Raw genomic sequence first — 10972 nt, 5'->3', positions numbered from 1 at the left:
TGAGTCTGAGTCTATAGACAGGGAACTTGCTGCACAGCAGATCATAGGAATTGATTGTCCTTAGGGAAACTAGGGTAAGGGCCAGAGAAACAAGAATTGGGGCAACTATGCTTGTCTTTCTATGAAATATAATAATTCAAGTTGGACAATTAAATTATTTATATTACCAGGGTAAAATAAAAACTGCTGGTTTTTATATACTTACAATATTTTGAAGTGAAATTAGATCTAGACTACGGCTATTCTTTTTAATCCATAAGTGAATGCTTAATTTTGGAGAGATATCATCAAAAAGCCCATCTTATCACAAGTCCCCTTATCACCAGAATATCAAAACCTGTGAAGTCTTTACCCCTTAGTTCTTTTCCTCAAGAGAAAGAGCTCATTAAAGAGACATATTTTTATTGAGTTAATACTTCCTGTTCTGTGGCAGGAATAACTCAATAATTGGTAGTATGTTGGGAGGTATTGGTTTATCATATAGATAACCTAGTATCAGATACTGCTCCTCAGAAAACAGAAGTACCATAGAGGAATAGAAAACAAGTCAGTATTTTGTTGTTGTTGTTTTAGAATCACACACAAATACCAGAATTCAAGACTCTTTAGTGATTATATTCTAGTCCAGTTTTTGTCTGTTACAGATGAGAAAATCGAGGCTCTGAAATGGGAACCAATTGGTCCAAATTTACCTAATCAGTGGAAGTACAGGAATAAGACCCCCATCTGAGTATTCTTCCCTGTTTTTTCTTTATATTATTTTATGCTATTTTTCTTTATTTCAAAAGGCTAGAAAAAAAGTTAGATAACTATGACACAGTGGGATGGCACTTGGGATACCGAGCAGCCAGGAAATAGCATGAGGACATTGAGTTTATGAGGGTTTTAGATGGATGTAGAGAAGAGCATAAAATTGAGAAATGGGTTCTTCCAAAGCCTAATAAAAAGAAAATAATACTTATTATACTTCCTTGGCTGTGGCCTTAGAAAAATGTGGATGTTCCCCTTGATTTTAGTTATCAATTATGATATTCCTTTTGCTTGAGATAACAAGGATTTCAGGTCTATTTGTTCACTAAGCTGTTGTCCTCTGTGTGCCAGGGATTTTAGTAAAAGGTAATCAAAGCTGGATGAGGTGGCGCACATCTTTAATACCAGTGATTTGGGAGGCTGAGGCAGAAGGACCACAAGTTCAAAGTCAGCCTCAGCAACTTAGCAAGCCCCTAACAACTTATCAAGACCCTGTGTCCAAATGAAAAAATAAATAAAACGAGCTGGGAATGTAGCTCAGTGGTAAAGTGCCCTTGGGCTCAATTCTCAGTACCAAAAAAAAAAAAAAAAAAAGGAAAAACTGTAGGAATCGGTACTACAAGGCCTTGTATTCCATAATCAAATATTTTAATGTTATTCTAAGAACTATTTTGCAATGGTTATAGATTCACAAAAACTTGTATGCAGAAAAGAGGTCCCATGTACCTTTCATCCAGTTTCTCCCAGTGGTAACCACATAGAACAATATTAAAACCAGAAAAACAACATTGGTATAATTCGAACGGTTTATTTAAATTTGCCTAGGTTTTTTTTCTTTTGCACTGGGGATTGAACCCAGGGGCCCTTAACCACTGAGCCACATCCCTAACATATATATATATATATATATATATATATATATATATATATATATATATATATATATTATATTTGTGATCCTCCTGCCTCAGCCTACTGAGTTACCGGGATTATAAGCATGCGCTACCATGCCTGGATAGATTTGACTAGTTTTATGCATGTGTGTGTGTGTGTGTGTGTGTGTGTGTGTAGTTGTATGCAGTTTTATCACATGTGCAGACCACAATCAAGGTATCAACCCACAGATCTGTTCTATGACCATAAGGAGCCATTTGCTGCCTATTTGTAGCCACCCCTCCCCTCCCCAAGTCCATATCCTCTAGCATATCATTAATCTCTTCCCTATAATTTTACAATTTTGAGAATGTCATATAAATGAAAGCTTATAGCACATAAACTTTTTGAAATTGTATTTTTTTTTTTGCTCAGAATAAGTCCCTTGAGATCCATCCAAGTTGTATGTGTCAACAGTTTGTTCCTTTTTATTGCTGAGAAGAATTCCATAATATAGATATACCATAGTTGTTTTTATCTATTCTTCCATTAAAAGGCACTGGGTTGATTTTGGTTTTTGGCTATTGTGAAAAAGGTTGCTATGAATACTTGTATAAAAGAGTTCCTTCTCACTGACCCTGGATCAACAAGAAAAAGGAAGAGGGTGGTACAAAAAGATATGGCGGGGGCGGGGGGCGGGGGGAGAACACATTCACATAACTTCTATTTCAGTGTGTTGTTATAATTGTTCTACTTTATTAGTAGTGATTGTTAGTGCCTTACTATGCCTAGTTCATAAATAAAATTTTATCATAGGTATGTGTGTGTACAAAAAACAGTACAGTTTGTATAAGGTCTGATACTATCTGTGGTTTGAGGCATCTATTGGTGGTCTTTGAATATATACCCTATGGATAAGAGGGAACTACTATACAGTTTTGTTTTTTTCCTCTGCGCTGGGGATTGAACCTAGGGTCACTGTATTACTGAGCTACATCCCCAGTCCTTTTTAATTTTGAGACAAGGTCTCAATAAGTTGACAAGGCTGGCCTTGAACTTGCAATCCTTCTACCTCAGTCTCCTAAAACACTGGGATGATCGACATGAACTACTGTGCCCGGTTCTTATATTTTAAAAGTTTAATATTTTAAATTTATACCTATGGTTCATTTTCAGTTAATTTTTGTCTAAGGTGTTTAGTTTGAGATTCATGGGCTTTGTTTGTATATTTAGGGGGATGTGTCTCTTTTCAAATTTGTGGAATTCCTGGCTGTATAGAAACCATGCTAGAAAGGAGTGAATTAGCAGAGTCAATTTCATAAGGATTATACTGTGAGAAGGGAAAAATTTGAACCCCATTTCTTCTTCATAAGAGAGAACCAATTTTTTTGTGGATGGCCTAAGTATATTTTAGGCTTGATTGTCCTAACCTGTGCTCATTCTCAGAATTTAATAAGTGAGGTAGTTGGAAGAATGGACTGTAGGATTTAAGCTCTTCCTAGAAATTTATGGATAGCAAAGCAATTGAGAAGGAGTTTGGGACCCAGAAAGGTTAAGCAATTTCCAAGAATTATGTAGTAAATCAGTTGTGGGGAGGTCTCCTCTGTAGACCTTTATCCATTATATTATCCTAAAGGAAATGAATAGAGACTTAGTAAATGGCTAGAAGGTTAAAATTCTTGGAGTATAAAGGAAGACATAATGGCATAAGTGAAGTGCTTTTTCATTCATGCCCTTCACTTGATAGAAATTAACCTTTGCGGCTATGTGGTGGTGCCTGCCTGTAATCCCAGTGGCTAGGAAAACTGAGGCAGGAAGATCACAAGTTCACAACCAGCCTCAGCAACAGGGAAGGGCTAAGCAACTCAGTGAGACCCTGTCACTAAACAAAATACAAAATAGGGCTGGGGATGTAGCTCAGTGATTGAGTGCCCCTGAGTTCAATCCCTGGCACCCCCTGCCCCACCCTCCCCAAAAAGAAAAGAAATCAACCTTTGCAACTTTACATTCTTCAAGAAACATAGAAAGTTTTAATAGTTTGTTTTCTTAATGTGCTGCATTGAGCAATTGCCTAACATAATAATTTTAAAGGACCTTGGTCTGCAAATTGTTTACTGTGGGCAAATAAAATTCTGACCTAATAAAACACTTTTGAGGGAAAAATTTGTGCTGAAAATATGATAGCAGCTGTCTTAATCCTTTCAGGTTGCTATAACAAAATACTATTGACTGGGTAACTTATAAACTAGAGAAATTTTTTTCTCCTAATTCTGGAGGCTGGAAGTTCGGGATTAAGGTGATGGCACATTAGATGTCTGGAGAGGACCCATTTTCTGGTTCATAGTTGCTGCCTGCTTGCTACTTGGTAGAAGGGGCAAAGAATCTCTCTAGGACCTATTTATAAGGGCACTAAAGTGATTAGTGAAGGCTCTGCTCTTATTACCTGATCACTTTCAAAAGGCCCTACCTCCTTACACTATCACATTGGGGATAAGTGTACAACATTTGAATTTGTCGGGGAGATATAAACATCCAGACCATAGTGCCAGCTAAGAAAGAGGAACTGAAGTACAGATTTGTACTTTTTAAAGGTCTAATTTCAAAGATGTCTGCTAACTCTTTTCTGCAGCAGACATCATCAGTTTGCAAAGTAACTTTCCAAATTGACAAGAGTTGTTCTACTCAGTAATAATAACTCCAAAGTTTAAAGAGCAGAGGTCACTGGGGGATTGCATATTGCTGAGGGATGTGTTATTCTGTCTGAGGTTGGTTTGTTCAGCTGTTGAGAACATGCTATTAATGAGGCCAAAAGCAAAAGTTATATTCTCATATGGGCCAGGGAACTTTGCTGTTTTCCATGAAAGAATCTCTCTCATCTTCCTCTACTCTCTGGCCAGTATGTGCCACTGGCCCTATTAGACAGCTGGACTTACTGCCTTGCAATCCTCATAGAAATGAGAACTATTTTAAGTACAAGATTAGTTTCTCCAGTTATAACATGAATATTGTGGTAAGTGTGAGAAAGGGGTCTTCAGATTAATATATGTACATGTGCTCTGTACATTTTTTTGGGGGGGGGTGCTGGGTGATGGGTATTGAACTCAGGGGTAGTCAATCACTGGGCCACATCCCCAGCCCTATTTTATATTTTATTTAGTGACAGAATCTCATTGAGTTGCTTAGTGCCTTGCTGTTGCTGAGGCAAATTTCGTCTGGCTTAGTAACTGTTCCATGGAAAAAGGATTCTAGGATCAAATAAGTGGAATAATTAAAGGTTAAGTGAAGTCAAATCTTCTATTTTTTACCCAAGGAATTGGCCAAGCCTTTATTATACTAATATATGAAGTAACACTCAGAAAATAGCTGCCAGCATTTTCCAAAATTATTAGACTGGGAAACAACTCTTTCGTTTATTTTAATTTTTTTTTCTTTTACCACAGCTAACTACATCTCCCAAGAGAGTATTCCAGGGACAACTCAGTTCAAGATATATTAATGGCTCCAAAGCCCTTTCACCTTTCACCTCAAAAATGAAGTGACACTAACTTGAGGATGATGTCTTTATGTCCTGGGCTTAGATTTGTCTACTGCTTATTTATTCAAAAATCTGTGACAGATCTGATGATGAATGAGAAACAAGATATTCTTTTTTATTTTTATTTTTTATTAGTTCTAATCAGTTATAGATGACAATAGAAAGTTCTTCGATTTATTGTATACAAATGGAGCAGAATTTTTCACTTCTCAGGTTGTACATGAAGTAGGGTCACACCATTTGTGCAATCATACATGTACCTAGGGTAATGTTATCCATCTCATTCCACTATCTTTCCTACCCCCTTACCCCCACCCTTTACCCCATAATTCTATTCTTTTTTAATACTGAGTGATATTCTATTGTGTATATATATCACAGGAGAAACAAGCTATTCTTTATAATCCTCAAGCATGAAAAAAAATATTTAGAAGTGAGAAGGCAGTCATTATATGAGGCAATAAAAAAGAGACCATTGGGCTGGGCATTTAGCCCCTTGTTTAGGGGACAGTTTTGATCCTACTCTCTGATAACTAGTAGGCTGACTGAATCATGACACAGTCCATGGTCAAGAAGAAGCAAGCTAGGGGTTAGGGACATAGCTCAGTGGCAGAGTGCTTACATCACATTTGTGAAGTCCTAGATTCAGTTCCCGGCACCAAAAACAAAACAAAACAACGATGGTGAAATTCATATTTCTACTTCCTCAAGTGCTGCTCAGTCAATTGCTGATGGCAGTATGGATAGAGAGTGAAGGAGCTAAGATTAAAGGCCTATAACACCCCAATTCTATGATTATTAAAATAGACTACATTTCTGAATGTTAGTTTTAAATGTTTTATCACTTTATAATCCCATACTATAACTTTTAATTTGAGGCCCACTGTATTCTTTCTGGTCCCAGGAACACTATAATGTGTCCTCTTTGGCTCGGGTGAAGGGGTACCTTTTGACTTCCCCCCTTCCAGAGAAACTTTGGGAAAAGAAACAAGAGTGTGACCCTCTTTGGAATAAATTTTGGAGTCCTGGCTGTCAAGAGCATAGCGCCTGACTTTGAACTGAAGAGCCGAACAGGACAAAATGATCATTGTGGAATGGATAATATAGTGTCAAAGCATGTGGCAGGACACTAACCCATTAGTTTGTTTCCTTACTTTAAAGAGTTTAAAATTATTCTTTTCCCTCCTGAATAGAAAATATGGGAAAATTTCCCATGTTTTCCTCCCAAGTAATTTTCTTCCTTTCATACCTCTTAATTACCACTCTGTTATATCCTCAGACCTTTTTTTTTGTGGAGGGGGGATAATGGGGATTGAACTCTGGAGCATTCCACCACTGAGCCACATCCCCAGCCCTTTTTATTTTTTGAGACAGGGTCTCACCAGGCTGCTTACAACTTTGCTAAGTTGCTGAGGCTGGTTTTGAACCTGTGATCCTCCTGCCTCAGCCTCTTGAGCCACTGGGATTACAGGCATGCACCACCATGCCCAGCTCAAATTCCCATTTAAATCTGACCCCTCTCCAAAAAATTTTGTGGCATTTTTGAGCTAACTTAATCTAGACTCATCAAAAGCTATCTGAGAATCAGGTATCAATTCAATGGCAAGGATCTCTGGAAGGGAGTATTTGCTGTTGCCTATGGTAAATCCAGTACCTGGAGATACAGCACCTTATGTCTTCCAAATGTTTCCACAGTTAAGTGATTGGAATTGCTGGTCAAGACCTGAACCAGTTGACAGGTAGCTTGGAATAATGCCAAGAATTCCAATGGCTATACTATAGTTTATTTGCCACAATATGCTTTATAACTAAATGACTTCTAAACCCTTTTTTATAAGTTATGTATGATATATAAATATAAATATATATTAAATTATATATATTTGGTACTAGAGATTGAACCCAGGGATTGAACATCTGAGCTAAATCCCCAGTCCTTTTTATTTTAAGACAGTGTCCCGCTAAATTGCTTAGGGCCTTGCTAAATTGCTGAGGCTGGCTTTGAACTTGCAATCCTCAGCCCCCTGAGTCTCTGGGATTACAGGCATGCACCACCGTGCCCAGTTGACAGTTGGCTTTTTGTAACCACATTCAAATGAGGGGTGTGACAGCAAATTAAATGCTGATTCTAAGGCCCAGGCTTTATATATTGTTCTCTGAGTCCATGGCACTCTAGACTTTCAGGCCAATGGGTTCATATATGCCTACTTGAAGCCAGCAGGAGAGCTTGTCCCTCCTGTCCCATCTCCTCAGTGTTCCTATACCTTCAGAATATCCTGGAAGGAAAGATAACAGTGTTTCATGCTTGGCTTGCCCACATTGCAGAGATTCTAGCTGTCTCTACACTGGCTTCCATGGCAAAAAAAAAAACAAACAAACAAACAAAAAAACCTCCTTGAAATACAGTTTTGGAAATCATTATGCTCAGTTATGAAGTTTTCTGAAAATAGTTATAATAGTCCAAGACAAATGAAGAGCAATTTTGAGGTCAGGTAATTCATCCCTCTGTCCCCTCCCTTTTCTGCTCCCTTCCCAGGCTTGGGGCCAGGAGATGTAGATGTGGAAAGAATATGACCTTTACCTTCCTCTCTCCATCCCCCTCAGTTGGAATGTAGGTCAGTTATTAAGCTGCTGTGTCCTTATCTACGTTTCCACATTCCTGGAGATGCTGGGCCTGGGATCTACAAACCACATGTCACCTTTGCTTGTTTTCTATGAGGTGCTGCCAAAAAGAGGGAACTAGAGAAGGCTGGGAAAGGGGACAAAGAAATTGCTCCTTCCTGTTTTGCTTGCTGCCCTTGTCAGCATTACCCCAGGAAGAGCTCTTCCAGTCTTGACTATCTTTTTTCATACCAGAGATGGAACCCACGTGTGCCTAACCACTGAGCCACATCCCCAGCCCTTTTTAGATTATATTTTGAGTCAGGGCCTTGCTAAGTTGCTCAGGGCACCACCAAGTTGCTGAGGCTGGCTTTGAACTTTTGATCCTCCTGCCTCAGCCTTCTGAGTCACTGGGATTATAGGTGTGCGCCACCATTCCTGGCTAGTCTTCAGTTTCTTTTAGCACTCCAGAGCCCCTTCCATGAGCCAGAATCATGTGGGTAGCATGTCCTCTTCAGAGGTCTGAGCCCAGCACAGCCAGGCCTCTCCATTACCTTCATGTTCCCCTTCTTGCTTCTTCAACCTTCCACTGCCTATTTAACCAATTCCTTGTATCAGAATCTATGTTAAATACCTGAGCCAGGCTTGGGGGTGCAGGCCTGTAATCCTAGCAGCTCAGGAGGTTGAGGCAGGAGGATCATAAGTCAAAGCCAGGCTCAGCAAAAAACGAGGCACTAAGCAACTCAGTGAGACCCTGTCTCTAAAGAAAAGACAAAAAATAGGGCTGGGGATGTCACTCAGAGGGCAAGTGCCCCTGAGTTCAAGCACTAGTACCCCCGCCAAAGAAAAATACCTAACATGATTTCTGTTTTTCTATGAAACCATGTGTGTGTGTGTGTGTGTGTGTGTGTGTGTGTGTGTGTGTGTGTTATTTATTTATTTATTTATTGCCATGGTGGTGACTGGATTCAGGGCCTTGTACATGCTAGGCATGTGCTCTACCATTGAGCTATACCCCTGGCCCTTTTCATCAGTGTCTTCATGTTAGAAATAAATTATTATCTGATCAGTTAGAAGAATTGTTATTTTTCATCATTTTTTTCAAGATCTTTGACACTGATTCAAATCCTGGGATCAAAAGAGGCCAAGAAATGGCTAAAAAGGAGGGGTAAAAAAACCAGAACAAAACAAAAAAACTCTAAGTCCTCCCTTGCCTTCATTTAACTTCATCATCTGCAGTTGGTCTTCAAGGAAGAGAAACACATGGAGGCCATTTGTGGGTGTATTTTGGTCTATTCACAACTTTCTGACCAAAATATGTCTCAGAGGACTGCAGGAGTGCTGAGCTAGTGACTCAGCAAATACCCATTCCCATGGCCAATTCTTTGTGGCTACTTGGAGCCTCATCCATTTACCTCCCTGTGCCTCAAAAACTATCAGGAGTTCTGTCCTCTGAATACACTGACAGGAAATGATTGAGAAGCATTGGTCTATTACATGTCATGCAGATTGTCCTAAGACTTCTAAGTTTAGGGCTGGGGATATAGCTCAGTTGGTAGAGCGCTTGCCTCACATGCATAAGGCCCTGGGTTCGAGCCCAGCACCACAATAAATAAATAAATAAAAGAATCCACCATGTGACCAGCGCACTGGTGTCATTAAAGAGGTTCTTGGCATAAAGGTTAACTAGTGAGATCGAAATAAACACACAGACTCAGTTACCTTTTTCTATGACCAGGTCCCAGACAGGCTCTTGCACCAGGAGAGGGTCGGGAAAGCTCCGCCTGGGTTGGCTGAATCAATTTGGAAAGTTGTGGGCTGAACAGCAGTTTAAATCTAGGTCCAAATTTGCCCTGGACATTGTATGTTTATTGCCCTAGTGTAATTATTCATAAAATCCCTGTTGACACTCAGAAATGGTTCAGTTTGGATGATTAATTATAGATCTATCTTTGAGCCACATAGCTTAGGAAGCAATTCCAACACTAACTTGTCCAGGGAACTATTTTTTTCAAGGAGTTTTCTTAATAGGCTCCATGGAAGATATTTAGGAAATATTGTTTTTGGACCTATTTGATTTCTATGATGGCATCTTGAGGTAGAGTCAAGGACATTTAATTTTCATGAAGCCCATCCCCCTGTTTCTGGGCAGAACAGGGAAGTGTGACCTAACTATTCACCAGATGGGCTTTTATGACTTGGAGTCTGAAATTGAGTGATAGACATTAGGGGGCAGGAAACTTGGCATTGTAACTGTGAGCTGAGGATGCTTCTTTTTGACTCATGGAATCAGACTGTAATGATCACATAGGAGAGAGAAAAAAGGGATCTGTGCATCATAAAAAATCCCCAGTCCCTAGATTTCCCTGACAGATTCTGTACCAGGTCTTCAGAGCTGTGCTGTTCTCAGTGTCATTCTGAATTCTTATTCCATAGTCTTGTGAGGAAATAATTGTCAACTAATCTGTGTTAAGGTGCTGGTGGATAAACATGTGCAGCAATGGATTTATAACTTGTAAAAAAAAATGGTGAAAAAAACTGGGTGGTGTGGTGCATGCCTCTAATCCCAGCAACTGGGAAGATTGAGGCCAGCCTCTGCAAGATCCTCAACAATTTAGCAATAACTTGTCTCAAAAACTAAAAAGGACTGGGTATGTACCTCAGTTGATAAAGCACCCCTGGGTTCAATTCCCAGTACAAAAAAAAAAAAGTGCTTTTTTCCTTTGAAATCTTAAACACTAACATGTAAAACAGATAAAAGTAAAGTCATACCAGTTGAAGTATAAAAGGAGTGGGAAAAGAAAGGCATGCCTTCTTAGCCTCCCTTCTGTTTGCCTTGCCAACCCATCTGTCTACCTTTGTGATCTTTGATCCACGTCCTCAGAGCCTTGGAGTTCTATAGGGAATTGCTAGAAACTACTGGAAACTACCAACTGCTAAACACACAGATTTAGAATCAGGCAAATCTGGATCTGAATCCTCCCTCTGCTTTTTTTATTTACATTACCACTGGCAACGTAAATAAAAATTTGAGCTTTAGTTTCTTCATCTATAAAATATGGATAATGTTACCTTTTTAAAATTTTATTTTAGCTGTAGATAGATACAATGCCTTTATTTTGTGTATTTATTTTTATGTGGTGCTGAGAATCGAACCCAGTGCCTCACACATACTAGGCAAGTGCTCTCCCACTGAGCCACAATCCAGTCCCC

Source organism: Spermophilus citellus (assembly GCF_964194105.1).
Source record: "Spermophilus citellus genome assembly, chromosome: X".
Lineage (NCBI taxonomy): Eukaryota > Metazoa > Chordata > Mammalia > Rodentia > Sciuridae > Spermophilus > Spermophilus citellus.
The sequence above is the reverse complement of the archived record's forward strand: the minus strand, read 5'-3'. Positions refer to the sequence as shown.